The following is a 14,895-nucleotide window of genomic DNA, read 5'->3' on the forward strand; positions in this document are numbered from 1 at the left end:
ATTGCCAAATGATTTATTTTTTCAAAGTTGCTGAAGAAGTCAGGAGCCCGCTTGGAGAATGGAGGCTGAATTATTGTTAAGTTGTTGTTGAAGTCAGGAGCCCGCCTGTAGAACGGAGGTTGTTATATTTCTTAAGTTGAAGAAGTCAGGATCCCGCCTGAAGAATGGAGGTTGTGTCATCTTTCAGAAGTCAGTAATGAGGAGGGTTACAACAAAAAAAATCCCCAGCATAACAAGTTTTAATGAAGGGAGCAGTATCCCCAGCAGACCGAACAAAATGATGACACTTGTAAAAGCAAAAGGCAAGTGTCATCCCCAGCAGTTTTCGAAAGAAAGGCACCAGAGGAAACACAAGCCGACAAGAAAGCAAAGCAACCAGAGCGCGTGGAAGATAGATAAGATTTTGTAATTCATAGACTATAGTTTAGTCTAGCTTCTTGTTTTCTTTTGGCACGGTGTAATAAGGAGATCGAAAAGCAGTAGCAACAGCATGCAGCAACAGTAGCAACAAAATTGCAGTTCCATGGTAGTCCCAGCTACCAAAACTTCCCGAACTACATTAACCTGATTCCCTTCTAGCCAGGGATATGTAGGAAACCTTTGAAGCAAAGGTTCGGTTAAATCTTTTTCAAAAAATGCTTCACACGGAGTACTCGGATGGGCAAAAATCGCTCACTTTATCTTTGCACGAAAACCCTTCGTGTTTTCGGACAAAGAGGGGCATCTGTGAGCACGTGATTTTTGCCCTATATGAGAATTACTCCAAAAAAATTCCAAAAATAAAACATTTTTTGATTGTTTGCAATTGTTGTGAATTTTGTGTTATTTTTCTTGTATTGTTTGCATTTTGTCTGTGCATGTTTATTTGCTAAATTAATTAAAAATATAAAAATATGTCGCATTTGCATTTAGGATTTAGGTTTGCAATTATGAGTAATTAAGTTTGTTTTACAAGAATGAAAATTACAAAAATAGGCATCTTTTGCATTTTTAGCCTTTAATGTAAAAATTGTGTGATTGTATTTTAATTGTCATTTCATTTTATATGATAATTGTTGCTAGGAATTAATTAGTATTTTTAATAAGTTAATTTAGTTTGTAATTTAATTTAGAATTTTAGTTTTAGAAAGTAAAAGAAAAGAAGCAATAAAAGAGGAAGAAAATCGGATTGGGCCACCTTCTAATTTAAATCAACCATGACCCAAACCAAATAAACTCCTACCGGGTCGACCCGACCCGGTCCGCCCCATAACCCCAAGCACACACCCCCACCCTTTCTTCCATTTGGATTTTGTTTTGAAAAAAAACCTAAAAAAACTAAAGTCACCTGCCCCCCCCCTCTCTTCTTCTTCTTCAACCTCCCATGGCTGCCCTTCTGCTGCTGCTTCACCAGCCCACGACGAACAACACCCCTCTCCGTCGTCATTCTCTCATCTACACACACAGCACTCCGTTCGTCTAAGTCGCGAGCACCACCCAAACCCGCCATTGCTTCTGTTACATCCACCAAACGACGAACCTCCGTCGACCACCCTTTCTGCTTCACCTCCTTCGTCTCTAAGCTTTTCCATCCTCATCGCCTCCATCGCCGGAAAAACCAGCAAGCGACCACCATCGCTTCTACTACGACCAGCCATCGACGACCAAGCTCCCATGGCTGCTGCTCCTTCTTCTTCTTCTTTGTCCCTATAGGCTAAACGACCTCATGTCCAAACGACCCTTCCAGCGTCGCCCAACCAGTAGCCCCGTCGTCGTCACGTCCAAACCACCATTACTACTGCCCTCCCCCTTCCGCCATTAACGAGCAGCAGTGCTGCTGCGTTGCTGCTCCTTCTTCTTTGTCCCAGCTCATCCATGAACACCACCCAAGCCACCATTGCTGCTGGCTTCGCCGAGCTCACCCCAAGTCGCCGGAAAAACCATCAACTTCCCCGTCCGCGACAAGCAGCGCTGCTGCTGTTGCTGTTGCTTCTTCTTCGTCTTCTTTTTCTTCACCATGACTGCCTCGTCGAGGTCCAGTCTGAGTTCGTCAAGGTTAAAGAGAAGGTGGGTTTTCATTGAAGTCGAGATCCATTAGGTCGTTGGCAGTCTTGGTTCGAGTTCGTCGTTGTTCATTTCCGGTTAGTTGGTTTAAGTTTCATTTCTGTCCGTATTTTGTTTGATATTCTCAGATTTGAAATCAGTATATGTTTGATTCCTTTCTTGTTTGTTGTTTTTCATTTCTGGATTATTTCTTCGGTTTGTTTTCATTCATTTGTTTTGTTTAGTTTTAACATAGAAGGGTGTTAGTTTAATCGTTTGAATCATTCATCTTTGTTGTTTAATTTAGATTTAATTCGTGTTCATTTTTTTGTTTGAAGTTCATTTTTAATCCAGTGATTTAATGTGAGTTTATGTTTTGGTTTTTAATTTTTTGATTTAGTTTGAATCATTCATCTTTGTTGTAATGTTGTTGGATTTAATTTGAAGATCAATTGATTATTGAGTTTAGTGATTTGAATCTGTTTATTTGTTTTGTTTAAGTTTAATTTGAATTTGAGCTCAATGATTTGAATATACTTGTTTGTTATTGTTGTTGAATCTGAAAGTAGGTTTGTTGTTAAAAAATATTGTTCAGTCAAAATAATTCCAGTTGTTTCTTTGTTGTTTATCATTTAGTTTGAATTTGTTGATTGAATTTGATTAGGAATTGGTTATAGCTGCTGTATTTTGGTTAGAATTGATTAGGTGAATTGGTTATAACTGATGGGGGTAGAATGGTAAATTGCAATATTTTCAGGGGTAGAATGGTAATTTCAGTAATTTCAGAGGGGTATTTTTAGAATTAAAAATTTGAACAACTATTTAATCTGAGTGTTCCGTCCACTAGGTACTAATAATATTAAATTAATATATTTTTTAATACGTAGTGGGGGACAAGACATAATGGTGGGGAATTAATACATTGTTTAATATAGTGGGGGACAAAGCATGCGGTAGTGGGGAATAATGGAATTAAATAAAGAAAAGATATGTGTTAGTGAGAACTAATATATTTGTTTAATATAGTGGGGGACAAAACATTAAGTAGTGGAAGTTAAAGGGGGATGGGTGGAAGATGGTGGGATTTTAATTTTAAATGCTTGAAGTTTGGCTATAAATAAGGGGTCTGGATATTGGGAAGAGGGAGGGATTCCGAAAATATTGAAAGGGGATAGGGGATTGGCTGAATATTGAGAAAATTTTTTGAAGGAGATTCGAAAGAGAGAGTAGTATACACCCGATATACAATCTGCATACACTGGATATACAGAGGGGTCAAGATTTAAGGGTTAAACATTAACTAGTCTTTCAATCTAAAAAGGATTCACTTTGTTTCTACCCGTTGATTGTTGTTGGTGTTTCTGGATTTTCATTTGATTTGTTTCCTTGAGTTTGGTTGGTTATTTGCTACTACTTCACTGATTGTTGCTGGATTTCTGCTCGGTTTTTAAATCTGTTGCTGGCTGTTGCTGTTGTTGTATGCTACTGCATTCCTGCTGATCTTCCTTTTCTTTTGCTTCCAATATTAGGTACACAACTGACACACTGGTTACTGTAAACTGAAACATAACGCATGAATATGAAATGAAGAGTTGAAGTTCTGAATTTATCTTAGTTATATTCTGGATTTTATTTGTATATATACATTATTTAGCTTCCTCTAATTAGAATCATGTAGTTGTTTAATATATATAACGGAACATCTGACAGTAGCTTAGTGGACGGACTGTCTATGTATTGCCTAAAAAATAAATAAATGGTGTAGTAACTCTGTTCAGTTAGTTCGTTATTGTTGGATGATTATCATGTCTCAAAAAGCATGTTAGCTGATTTAGACTATTCTTTAACATTCAACAGTTAGCTCATTAAACGAATAGACCGTTTCGGAACTTGTAGGAATATTGTTTAGCTAGATACTATTGGTTAATTTCAGCATGTAAATGGTCTATGATTAAAATTAGATTGCCAAGTTTTTTTTTTAATTTAACAACTCGTAAGCATGTAAATAAATTAGGACCTTTTCTCTTTCATTTTTTAGAGACAAATTTAATAGAAAAAATGTAGGCACTTTAGGATTATCCTTGTAAAATAAATGAGATGAGCCTCACCCAATAAAACGCACAAGTTGCGGGGCCCTCAATAAATGGTTAATAATTGTATAGACTTCGGGATCGGTCGTTTAGCAAATTTCACGGCCTTACCCAAAATAATGATACGCTAGTCGCTTTAGGCGCGCCTTTAACAATTTATTTTCTTAAACTTGGGTGCACATTTATGTGACCCAAATCCAAATCTCAACATAGTCGAAATATGTCGGTAACCACGGGTACATTGATGTGACGTGGTTCGAGATATATTTTCACGATGTTGCAATTCTCGATAAAAATGGTCTATGATAAAAGCGGTTAAAAGTTAAAATTCGCACGTATGTTCAACATGTATTATATCAGATAATCAAGCCGAATATGACAGTTGAGCGACCGTGCTAGAACCACGGAACTCGGGAAGGCCTAACACCTTCTCCCGGGTTAACATAATTCCGTATCCGGATTTCTAGCGTGCAGACTGTTAAACAGAGTCAATATTTTTCTCGATTCGGGATTCAACCGGTGACTTGGGACACCATAAATCTCTCAAGTGGCGACTCTGAAATAAATAAATAAATCCCGTTTCGATTGTCCTTTAATTGGAAAAAACTCCCTTCCGCGCCCTTTTGAGGCGACGCGGGCGAAAAAGGAGGTGTGACAGCTCTGACGACTCCGCTGGGGACGAACCCAGAATCTCTGGTCCAGGGTTCAGAATTCGAGCTTAGATAAATTGTTATATTTGGCTTTATCTGATTTTGTTACATGTTTGGGCCTAATGTGCTAAATGCTGCTTTTACCGCTTTGATGTTATCTGAACTGTATATAAACTGTGCCGAAACCCTTCTCTTCTTACCTCCGGGGATGTGCTTGCTGGTCGAGACTCCCTATTCTGTTAGTGTCAATACCCGAAATAAGAAAGAGGCCGGACAAGTTACTAAGCCGGATGGCCTTTTGGTTCCCGGTACGTAGCTCCCTCCTCGACTCGAGTTGTCCGCTCGGGTACACAGTCTAGAACATATACCCAGGATAAACCTAGTATAACAAAACCTCATGACCGGATCCCTTGTAGGAACGCTTATTTGCATCATGTTGCATTTGACTTAGGGGACTCAACACAGGGGTTGGGTACATCTAGGACAAGCAACCTAAATTAAAAAGACCATCCTGCTGCATCCTGTTTGTTTTGCACATTTATTTGCTTCAGATCTGCATGCTGACCGGTTTCTGAAATCAGGAATTTTTGAAAAATTGTGAAAAAAAAGGGAAAAAAATATAGCAGTGTAGGGGGATAACTACTTATTTTTTTTAGAAAAAAATAAAACCAATGTCCAAGTAGTGTCAAAACCCTGCCGAAATTTTGCAATTTTTTTTTAGTTTGATTTATTGGAAAAGAAAGGATTATTGTTTACAAAGTTTAGTTTATATGTGGCGAACTACGCTGGTTTGATTCTCACCGGATGTGAGATACGTAGGCAGCCTTAATCGGGTCCAACCTCTCCTTTGCAAAAATAGCCAAAAAATGTCGAATTTTTGTCATAAATAAGTCGGGTAATGCCGCTCATTTCAAATATAGCCAAGTGTCCCCAAAAGGGACGCCGGAAGGCTGACTTTGCATAAACGGTCACATTTGGTCATTCTTTAAGAATTTTGACTGGTTATCCACACAACCTTAAATTCTTCGTCCCTGAGGTGCTGAAAGGCCGTGTTTGCAATACCGGGTCTTTTATTCTAATTTGAAAAAAAAACAAGAAGAGACTCATAAATAAGTTGGGTCACGTCGTTTTGTCAAAATTAGCCAAATGTTCCCAAACGGGACGCCGGAAGGCTGATTTTGCATAAACAGCCACCTTTGGTTATGTTTTGATTTTTGACCCTCACAGCCTTAAAATCTTCGTCCCTGAGGCGCTGAAAGGTCGTGTTTGCAAAACCAGGTCTTTTATTATTTGAAAAACAAGAAAATAGTCAGTTGTCAAGTGAATACCATTTGGTTTTTAGTTAAAATAAGCCGGTCTGGCTTCGGTGATGTCTTAAAACCGTTCTTGCCGAGATAGCCTTAGAGTATCTTTCAGTTGTCGAAGGGCTATTTTCGTAAAAGAACGAACAAGTTTGTGAAAGGTCGTAAAATAATCCTTCCCGGCCTTAAAATTCATGTGAAATTGAGAAGGGGCCAAAAACAACCATTTGGTTAAAATTGGCATATAGGGGAAGGAATCTGGCTGTTTGTTTTTGAGTTTGTAATTCTTTGATTAGAGTATGCGGGTTATTTGATTTTCGAGACCGTTTGTTGTCTTTTGTCAAAGTTTATCAATATGGTCAGTTTTTAAACTTTTGTAATCAAGTTTGTTTTATTATGAAAATTGAAAATTCCAAAAAAATGTTTTTATTAATATTTATCTTTTATTGGTCCGAACTACGCAAGGTATGATTCATGCGGGGACATGATACGTAGGCAATCTACATAAGGTTCGACCACCGCTAAAAAAGAAAAAAAAAGAAAGTGAATAAAAGAAAAGAAAAAAAGAGAGGGAGAGAAAAGGAAAAAAAGAAAAAGAAGGAATGGATGGTTTCCGAAACACTTGAAAAAGGCACAAATAAAACAAGCCGGGAGGATGCATACGGTAGGAGCAAAACCATGTTAGAAATGGTTAACTGCCTAAAAACATTGCATCCCCCAACGTGCAATTGCAATATCTGTTAAAACTCTAACGCTAACAGGTTTGTTGTTTGTCCAATTTCAAACAGTTAGTTGTTAAAGCGTACTGACACCATACCATTATCAAACAAGATCAAAAGGGCCTATACCAGAAAGCATGACTGGCTCAGAAAATAGTGTTGAGTCGGAAAGGACGGCACATCAGATGCTGAAGGAGGCGATGGCCAATATAGAAAAAATGAGATTGGAAATGAATGAAATGCAGCAAGCCATGGCTAAGGTGAAAAAGGGGCCCGAACCACTCGTCACTCCTACTCCCCCACCGGGACACACGCCGGAATACCCTTCCCCCGGCCTTTCAACAAGCTTCACAAGCTACCACTACTATCAGGGGAGAGATTCCTATGATCCCCAAGCTCCGCCACCCAATCAGAACCCTCCACCACCAAATGTTCCTGTCTTTGTGGCACCTCCCCCAGCCACATTACAAGGATCGTCTAGTGAACCACTGTTCCAAGTTCACGACACCCAATATTTTCCTCCTAAACCCACTTTTAAAGCTCCCGAGCCATACACATATACACCCCAATTTGGGATCCCAGAGGAAGCTGAGAAACCGGTTAGGAACACAGAACATGAGGAGGTAATTCGAAAGGTCAAAAGCCTGGAGCAATCCTTCAGGAACATGCACGGGTTAGGCCATCAGGTCAGCGTAGCCTACAAGGATCTATGCCCTTTCCCTGACGTCCAATTGCCGGCAGGGTTCAAGATGCCCAAGTTCGATTTATACGAAGGGCATGGCGATCCTGTGGCACACCTGCGAGGTTTTTGTAGTAAGATGAGAGGAGCTGGTGGCAAAGACGAGCTGTTGATAGCTTACTTTGGCCAAAGCCTAAGTGGGTCAGCACTGGAGTGGTATACAAGACAAGATCCGAGTAGGTGGTACACCTGGGACGATCTAGCACAGGCTTTCGCAGGTCACTTCCAGTACAACCTTGAGATAGTCCCTGACCGTCTCACATTGCTAAAGTTTGAGAAGAAGCCCGGGGAGAGCTTCCGGGAATTTGGGTTCCGGTGGTTATAGTCCCTTGAGATAGTTTGAATTTGTTGATTGAATTTGATTAGGAATTGGTTATAGCTGCTGTCACACCTCCTTTTTCCGCGCCCGAGGGGCGCAGGGGGAGTTTTTTCCAATTAAAGGACAATCGAAACGGGATTGGTTTATTTATTTCAGAGTCGCCACTTGGGAGATTTAAGGTGTCCCAAGTCACCAATTTTAATCCCGAATCGAGGAAAAGAATGACTCTATATTACAGTCTGCGTACCAGAAATCCGGATAAGGAATTCTGTTAGCCCGGGAGAAGGTGTTAGGCATTCCCGAGTTCCGTGGTTCTAGCACGGTCGCTCAATTGTTATATTCGGCTTGATTATCTGATTTTATACAAGCATGAACTTATGTGCCAATTTTATCTTTTAAACCGCTTTTATCATTCACTGTTATTTTTATAGGACTTGCAACGTCGTGAAAACATATCTCGAACCACGTTACATCAATGCACCCGTGATTATTGACATACCTTGACTCGGTTGAGATTTGGATTTGGGTCACATAAATGTGCACCCGAATTAAGAAAAATAAATTATTTAAGACGCGCCTAAAACAACTAACGTATGGTTGTTTTGGGGAAGGCCGTAAAATTTGCTAAACGGCATGTCCCGAATTCTAAGTGTTGTAATGTATATACAGTTAGAGGGCCCCGCAGCTGAGTCTATTTTATTTGACGAGGCTCGTCTCGTTCTACTTTTAAAAGGAATTCGCGACGTCATGGATATGCCTCTCGGATCACGTCACAATCAATGTACCCGTGATTAGAAATACATTTCGAATCCGTCGAGATTTGGATTTGGGTCACATAAATGTGCACCCGAGTTTAAGAAGGTAAGGTTTATTAAAGCGTATCCTAAAAAGACTAACGTGTTGTTATTTTAGGAGGGTTGTGAGATTTGCTAAGCAACCCGTCCTGGAAACTAAATGCTTCAATAATATACATTTAACGAGGGCCCCGCACCTGCGCGTTTTGTTTATTTTCATCGAGGCTCGTCTCGTCCTTATTTTAAAAGGATATCCTATAGCAACTACGTTTCTTGTGGTGTTTGTCTCTACTAATTGAAAGCAGTAAATAGCCCTAATCGATTACATGATTGCGAGCTTACTTATAACAGGATTTAAAATGCTTTTACAGAATAATAAAACGTGACTGCGATTATGGACAACTAGTCGAAAATTATGGGCCCAAACCTAGCTCATGCGAGATGGCCAGACTTGGGCCCCTGTTTTTCGATATGGGCCTAACTGATTTGTTTCGATTTGGGCTCGGCCTTCATGAGATTGAGGCCTAGAACTGATTCTTTGTTCTGTGAAATGAGTTTATCAATTTATATGGGACAATCTGGCAAAAGGAGAAAGAACTTTAACTAAAGTGGATAGTTTTCCTATTTGGCTTACATTAGAGAATATATTACACCCTCAGACTAAGTCTAAAAATACAACTTATTACACTGGGAATGTTTTTCACCTAACAGCACACATACATGACTAGCATTCATTAACCTACATTGATACACTAAGCATGTAGGCTACTTCTATTATCCAAACGAAAATGTAACTACTATATACTACATGACATTTAACACAACAGTCCACGTGTATATAAAAACAATCTGCAGGTCCTCTCTTTTGCATTCATGTTCAAACTCTCAGTTACATTAGTGGTATCGATTGTGTACCTGGTAAGGAGGACAAAGAAGAAAGGAATGATCAGCTAGGCAATATGCAGTGAATACAGCAGCGGCAGACACACAGCAACAACACAGCAATCAACCAACTAAACCAAGTGTTTTCCACAGTCCGCGAACAACCAACAATAGTTCCCAGAACAAAAGAAACCAGCGAATAGTCGAATGCCAAACCAGTAATTCCAGACGAAGAGTAATGAACACCAGAAGTAAAAGAAGTTCGATGCAGCAAATAACAACAGTTCAGCAACCAACAAACAGCTCAGTCAGTGCAGATGACAGAACTTGGCCAAGGCAGCTTGACCAATATGAATTCTTATTCAACTTTCAGATGGTGTTTGGTTATAATCTATTTGGAAACTAACTTATGTTTTTCAGTTTTCTTTAAACTCAGTAAACCTTCCTTCAGACTAAAAGTTTCAGCTTTTAAACTAAAAATTCCAGCCTTTTGTTTTCTCTTTTTCTGAAGACTAAAAGTCCAGCCCCCTTTTTGTTTTCGAATGGCCTATTTATAAGCCAAAGACTAAGTGCAGCTAGGCTGCCCCCCCCCATCTGCAACTTGCAGTCTGCCCATACCCCTTAAAGCCCATCCCTAAACATCTTTTGGTGTCAGCCCCCTTTATTCCCCACGCCTGGTTTTTGTTTAATCCAGAATTATGGGCTCATTTGTTTATTCATTTTAAGCCCCATACCCTTGTGTCTTGTTCCCCATTGGTATTAGTTTAATCCTAAATTAGTACCCTACTTGTCAGCCCATTTATACTAATCTTTTCTGTCTTTTTCAACACCCCAGAATGCCCTTGTTAACCCTGGATTATTACTGCCCTGCCTATTGCAGCATCAGGGCACTTTGGGCTTTGAACATTCGATTTCAGAACTGCCCCAACCTGGCCTTTAATTGTTTACAATGTAGTTACAAACTACCATTCATGGGTAATGCCCAACATTCAAATCACAATACAGGCTCATTAGTCATGCGACATTATTAGCTCATTCGATTCATTAGTTATAGAAAACTAATCGACGACATTTATCGAGTCGACTATACTAATTATAGCAGGTAATAATCAGTCGCTCGCATAAACAATACGTTCAGGGACCTAAGGGGTATCAGACAACTTTTGTTAAATTACTGGGCCTATATGAATTAGTTCATTTGACGATTAATCTAACTGACGATCATGTTTATCACAGAGAGTATTCAGAACAAACAGAAGACAATCGACCAAATAAAAGGTCTTTACAGAGATGAAAGAAATCCGAATGAAAAATAACAAAAATAAACAAACAAACACAACGAAACATGCTGACCACTTAATTAAAACTAACACAAAAGAAAGGAAAACTTACCGAAAATGTTTAAATCAAACAGACCCAAATCTGATTTAACCTCGAACTTTTGAGGCCGAACAAACTTTAATCAGGATGTTCTCACATGAGAACACCTTGATTAAGGTCTATTAGACCTCAAACCCATGTCCAAACCGGCCGGATTCCCCAGATGCATGTGTTCTAAAGTCTGGATTTCCAGATCTGATTTTTAGGGAGTTGTGGGTAGATTCGGACCAAACCAAGCTTAGCTTGGTCACGAGGAAGGTCAGGGGAGTGTCTGGTGTGAAGATGGGGTGGTTTGGCATAGGTCCAGGTTCGACTCAAATCTTCAAATGAAGATTCGAGTCGAAGGAAAGTGATTCGAGCCTAGGGGGTAACAGATCCATGTTCAGGAGAGTGAGGGGGGCTTAGGGTGTTCAGGAGGTGGCCCCCGGCGTTCATGCTGCCGGGTTTTGGTGGAAGGGAAGCTAGGGCGGCGTTAGGGTTTGGGGGTTTCAGGGTTCGGGGAAGGAGACGAGTGAGGGGTGGGGTTCGGATAGGGGGCGTGGGGTGAAGGGTTGAGTTTATATATGGGGAGTCTGATTGGATCTGAGCCGTTAGATCAGATGATCTCAACGGCTTGGATCTGAGGATGAGACACGAGACGGGGTCGTTTGGTAGTTAAACGGGGTCATTTGGTTTAAGTGAGGGGTCGGATCGGATTGGTTATTTGGGTCGGGTTTGAACATGGGTCGCTGAAAGAGGTCCTGAACCGTTGGATCGGCTGGGACAGACGGCTCAGATTGATTTGCCTGAAACGACGTCGTTTCAGGAGGTGCCTGGGCAGCCGGTTTTGGACTGGACCTGATCGAATTGGTTTGGGCCCATTTTTTTGGTTTATTTCCTTGGGCCCAACCGATTTTCTTCCCTCTCTTTTTTTTTGTTGTTTTTTTTTTTTTAGTTTCATTTTTCAAAAAATAAAATAATAGACAATAAAATAATGAAATTAAAACTAAGCAACAATGGAACATTTTAACACAATTAACACCAAATATTCAAGTAAGTTAACTAAAAGCCTAGAACGAAGGACGCACACATATATATATTATTTTTTGAATTTTCTTTTACTGACACATATTTTTGTATTTTTGTTTGCAAAATGGACAGACTCACAAACGACTAACAACACATGTCATGGAAAGATCGAAAAATTGTATAGCGAAGCCTTTTGCCACTATTTTTATTTTCTTTTGGAGCGATTGTCTGTGAAGCAAAAATCACGTGCTTACAGCTGCTGTATTTTGGTTAGAATTGATTAGATGAATTGGTTATAGCTGATGGGGGTAGAATGGTAAATTGCAGTATTTTCAGGGGTAGAATGGTAATTTCAGTAATTTCAGAGGGGTATTTTTGGAATTGAAAATTTGAACAATTATTTAATCTGAGTGTTCCGTCCACTAGGTACTAATAATATTAAATTAATATATTTTTTATTACGTAGTGGGGGACAAGACATAATGGTGGGAAATTAATACATTGTTTAATATAGTGGAGGACAAAGCATGCAGTAGTGGGAAATAATGGAATTAAATAAAGAAAAGATATGTGTTAGTGGGAACTAATATATTTGTTTAATATAGTGGGAGACAAAATATTAAGTAGTGGAAGTTAAAGGGGGATGGGTGAAAGATGGTGGGATTTTAATTTTAAATGCTTGAAGTTTGGCTATAAATAAGGGGTCTGGATACTGGGAAGAGGGAGGGATTCCGAAAATATTGAAAGGGGATAGGGGATTGGCTGAATATTGAGAAAAAATTTCGAAGGAGATTCGAAAGAGAGAGTAGTATACACCCGATATACAATCTGCATACACTGGATATACAGAGGGGTCAAGATTTAAGGGTTAAACATTAACTAGTCTTTCAATCTAAAAAAGATTCACTTTGTTTCTGCCCATTGATTGTTGTTGGTGTTTCTGGATTTTCATTTGATTTGTTTCCTTGAGTTTGGTTGGTTATTTGCTACTGCTTCACTGGTTGTTGCTGGATTTCTGCTCGGTTTTTAAATCTGTTGCTGGCTGTTGCTGTTGTTGTATGCTACTGCATTCCTGCTGATCTTCCTTTTCTTTTGCTTCCAATATCAGGTACACAACTGGCACGCTGGTTACTGTAAACTGAAACATGAAGCATGATTATGAAATGAAAAGTTGAAGTTCTGAATTTATCTTAGTTATATTCTGAATTTTATTTGTATATATACATTATTTAGCTTCCTCTAATCAGAATCATGTAGTTGTTTAATATATATAATGGAACATCTGACAGTAGCTTAGTGGACGAACTGTCTATGTATTGCCTAAAAAATAAATAAATGGTGTAGTAACTCTGTCCAGTTAGTTCGTTATTGTTGGATGATTATCATGTCTCAAAAAGCATGTTAGCTGATTTAGACTATTCTTAAACATTCAACAGTTAGCTCATTAAACGAATATACCGTTTCGGAACTTGTAGGAATATTGTTTAGCTAGATATTATTGGTTAATTTCAGCATGTAAATGGTCTATGATTAAAATTAGATTGCCAAGTTTTTTTTTTAATTTAACAACTCGTAAGCATGTAAATAAATTAGGACCTTTTCTCTTTCATTTTTTTAGAGACAAATTTAATAGAAAAAATGTAGGCACTTTAGGATTATCCTTTTAAAATAAATGAGATGAGCCTCACCCAATAAAACGCACAAGTTGCGGGGCCCTCAATAAATGGTTAATAATTGTATAGACTTCGGGATCGGTCGTTTAGCAAATTTCACGGCCTTACCCAAAATAATGATACGCTAGTCGCTTTAGGCACATCTTTAACAATTTATTTCTTAAACTTGGGTGCACATTTATGTGACCCAAATTCAAATCTCAACAGAGTCGAAATATATCGGTAACCACGGGTACATTGATGTGACGTGGTTCGAGATATATTTTCACGATGTTGCAATTCTCGATAAAAATGGTCTATGATAAAAGCGGTTAAAAGTTAAAATTCGCACATATGTTCAACATGTATTATATCAGATAATCAAGCCGAATATGACAGTTGAGCGACCGTGCTAGAACCACGGAACTCGGGAATGCCTAACACCTTCTCCCGGGTTAACATAATCCCTTATCCGGATTTCTGGTGCGCAGACTGTTAAACAGAGTCAATATTTTTCTCGATTCTGGATTCAACCGGTGACTTGGGACACCATAAATCTCCCAAGTGACGACTCTGAAATAAATAAATAAATCCCGTTTCGATTGTCCTTTAATTGGAAAAAACTCCCTTCCACGCCCTTTTGAGGCGGCGCGGGCGAAAAAGGAGGTGTGACACCATCTTCTCAAAAGTTGAAGTTGGCAAAGATTTAGTGAATAAATCTGCTGGATTATCACTTGAATGGATTTGTTGCACATCAATATCACCACTTTTCTGAAAATTGTGTGTGTAGAATAATTTTGGTGAAATGTGCTTCGTTCTATCTCCTTTTATAAATCCTCCCTTCAATTGGGCTATGCATGCAGCATTGTCTTCGTATAAAATTGTGGGTCTTTTCTCACATTCCAAACCACATTTTTCTCGAATAAAATGAATTATTGATCTCAACCATACGCATTCCCTACTTGCTTCATGAATAGCTATTATCTCAGCGTGATTTGAAGAAGTAGCAACAATAGATTGCTTTGTGGAGCGCCATGATATGATAGTACCTCCATATGTAAATACGTAGCCGGTTTGAGATCGAGCTTTATGGGGATCAGATAAATAACCTGCATCTGCATAACCAACAAGGTCTGCACTATCTTTGTTAGCATAAAACAAACCCATATCAAGAGTTCCCTTTAAATATCGCAATATATGCTTAATCCCGTTCCAATGTCTCCGTGTAGGAGAAGAACTATATCTTGCTAGTAAATTAACAGAAAATGCTATGTCAGGCCTTGTAGCATTAGCAAGATACATTAGTGCACCAATTGCACTGAGATAGGGTACTTCGGGA

The sequence above is a fragment of the Nicotiana sylvestris genome, chromosome 2 (genome assembly GCF_000393655.2).
Source record: "Nicotiana sylvestris chromosome 2, ASM39365v2, whole genome shotgun sequence".
NCBI classification, from domain to species: domain Eukaryota; kingdom Viridiplantae; phylum Streptophyta; class Magnoliopsida; order Solanales; family Solanaceae; genus Nicotiana; species Nicotiana sylvestris.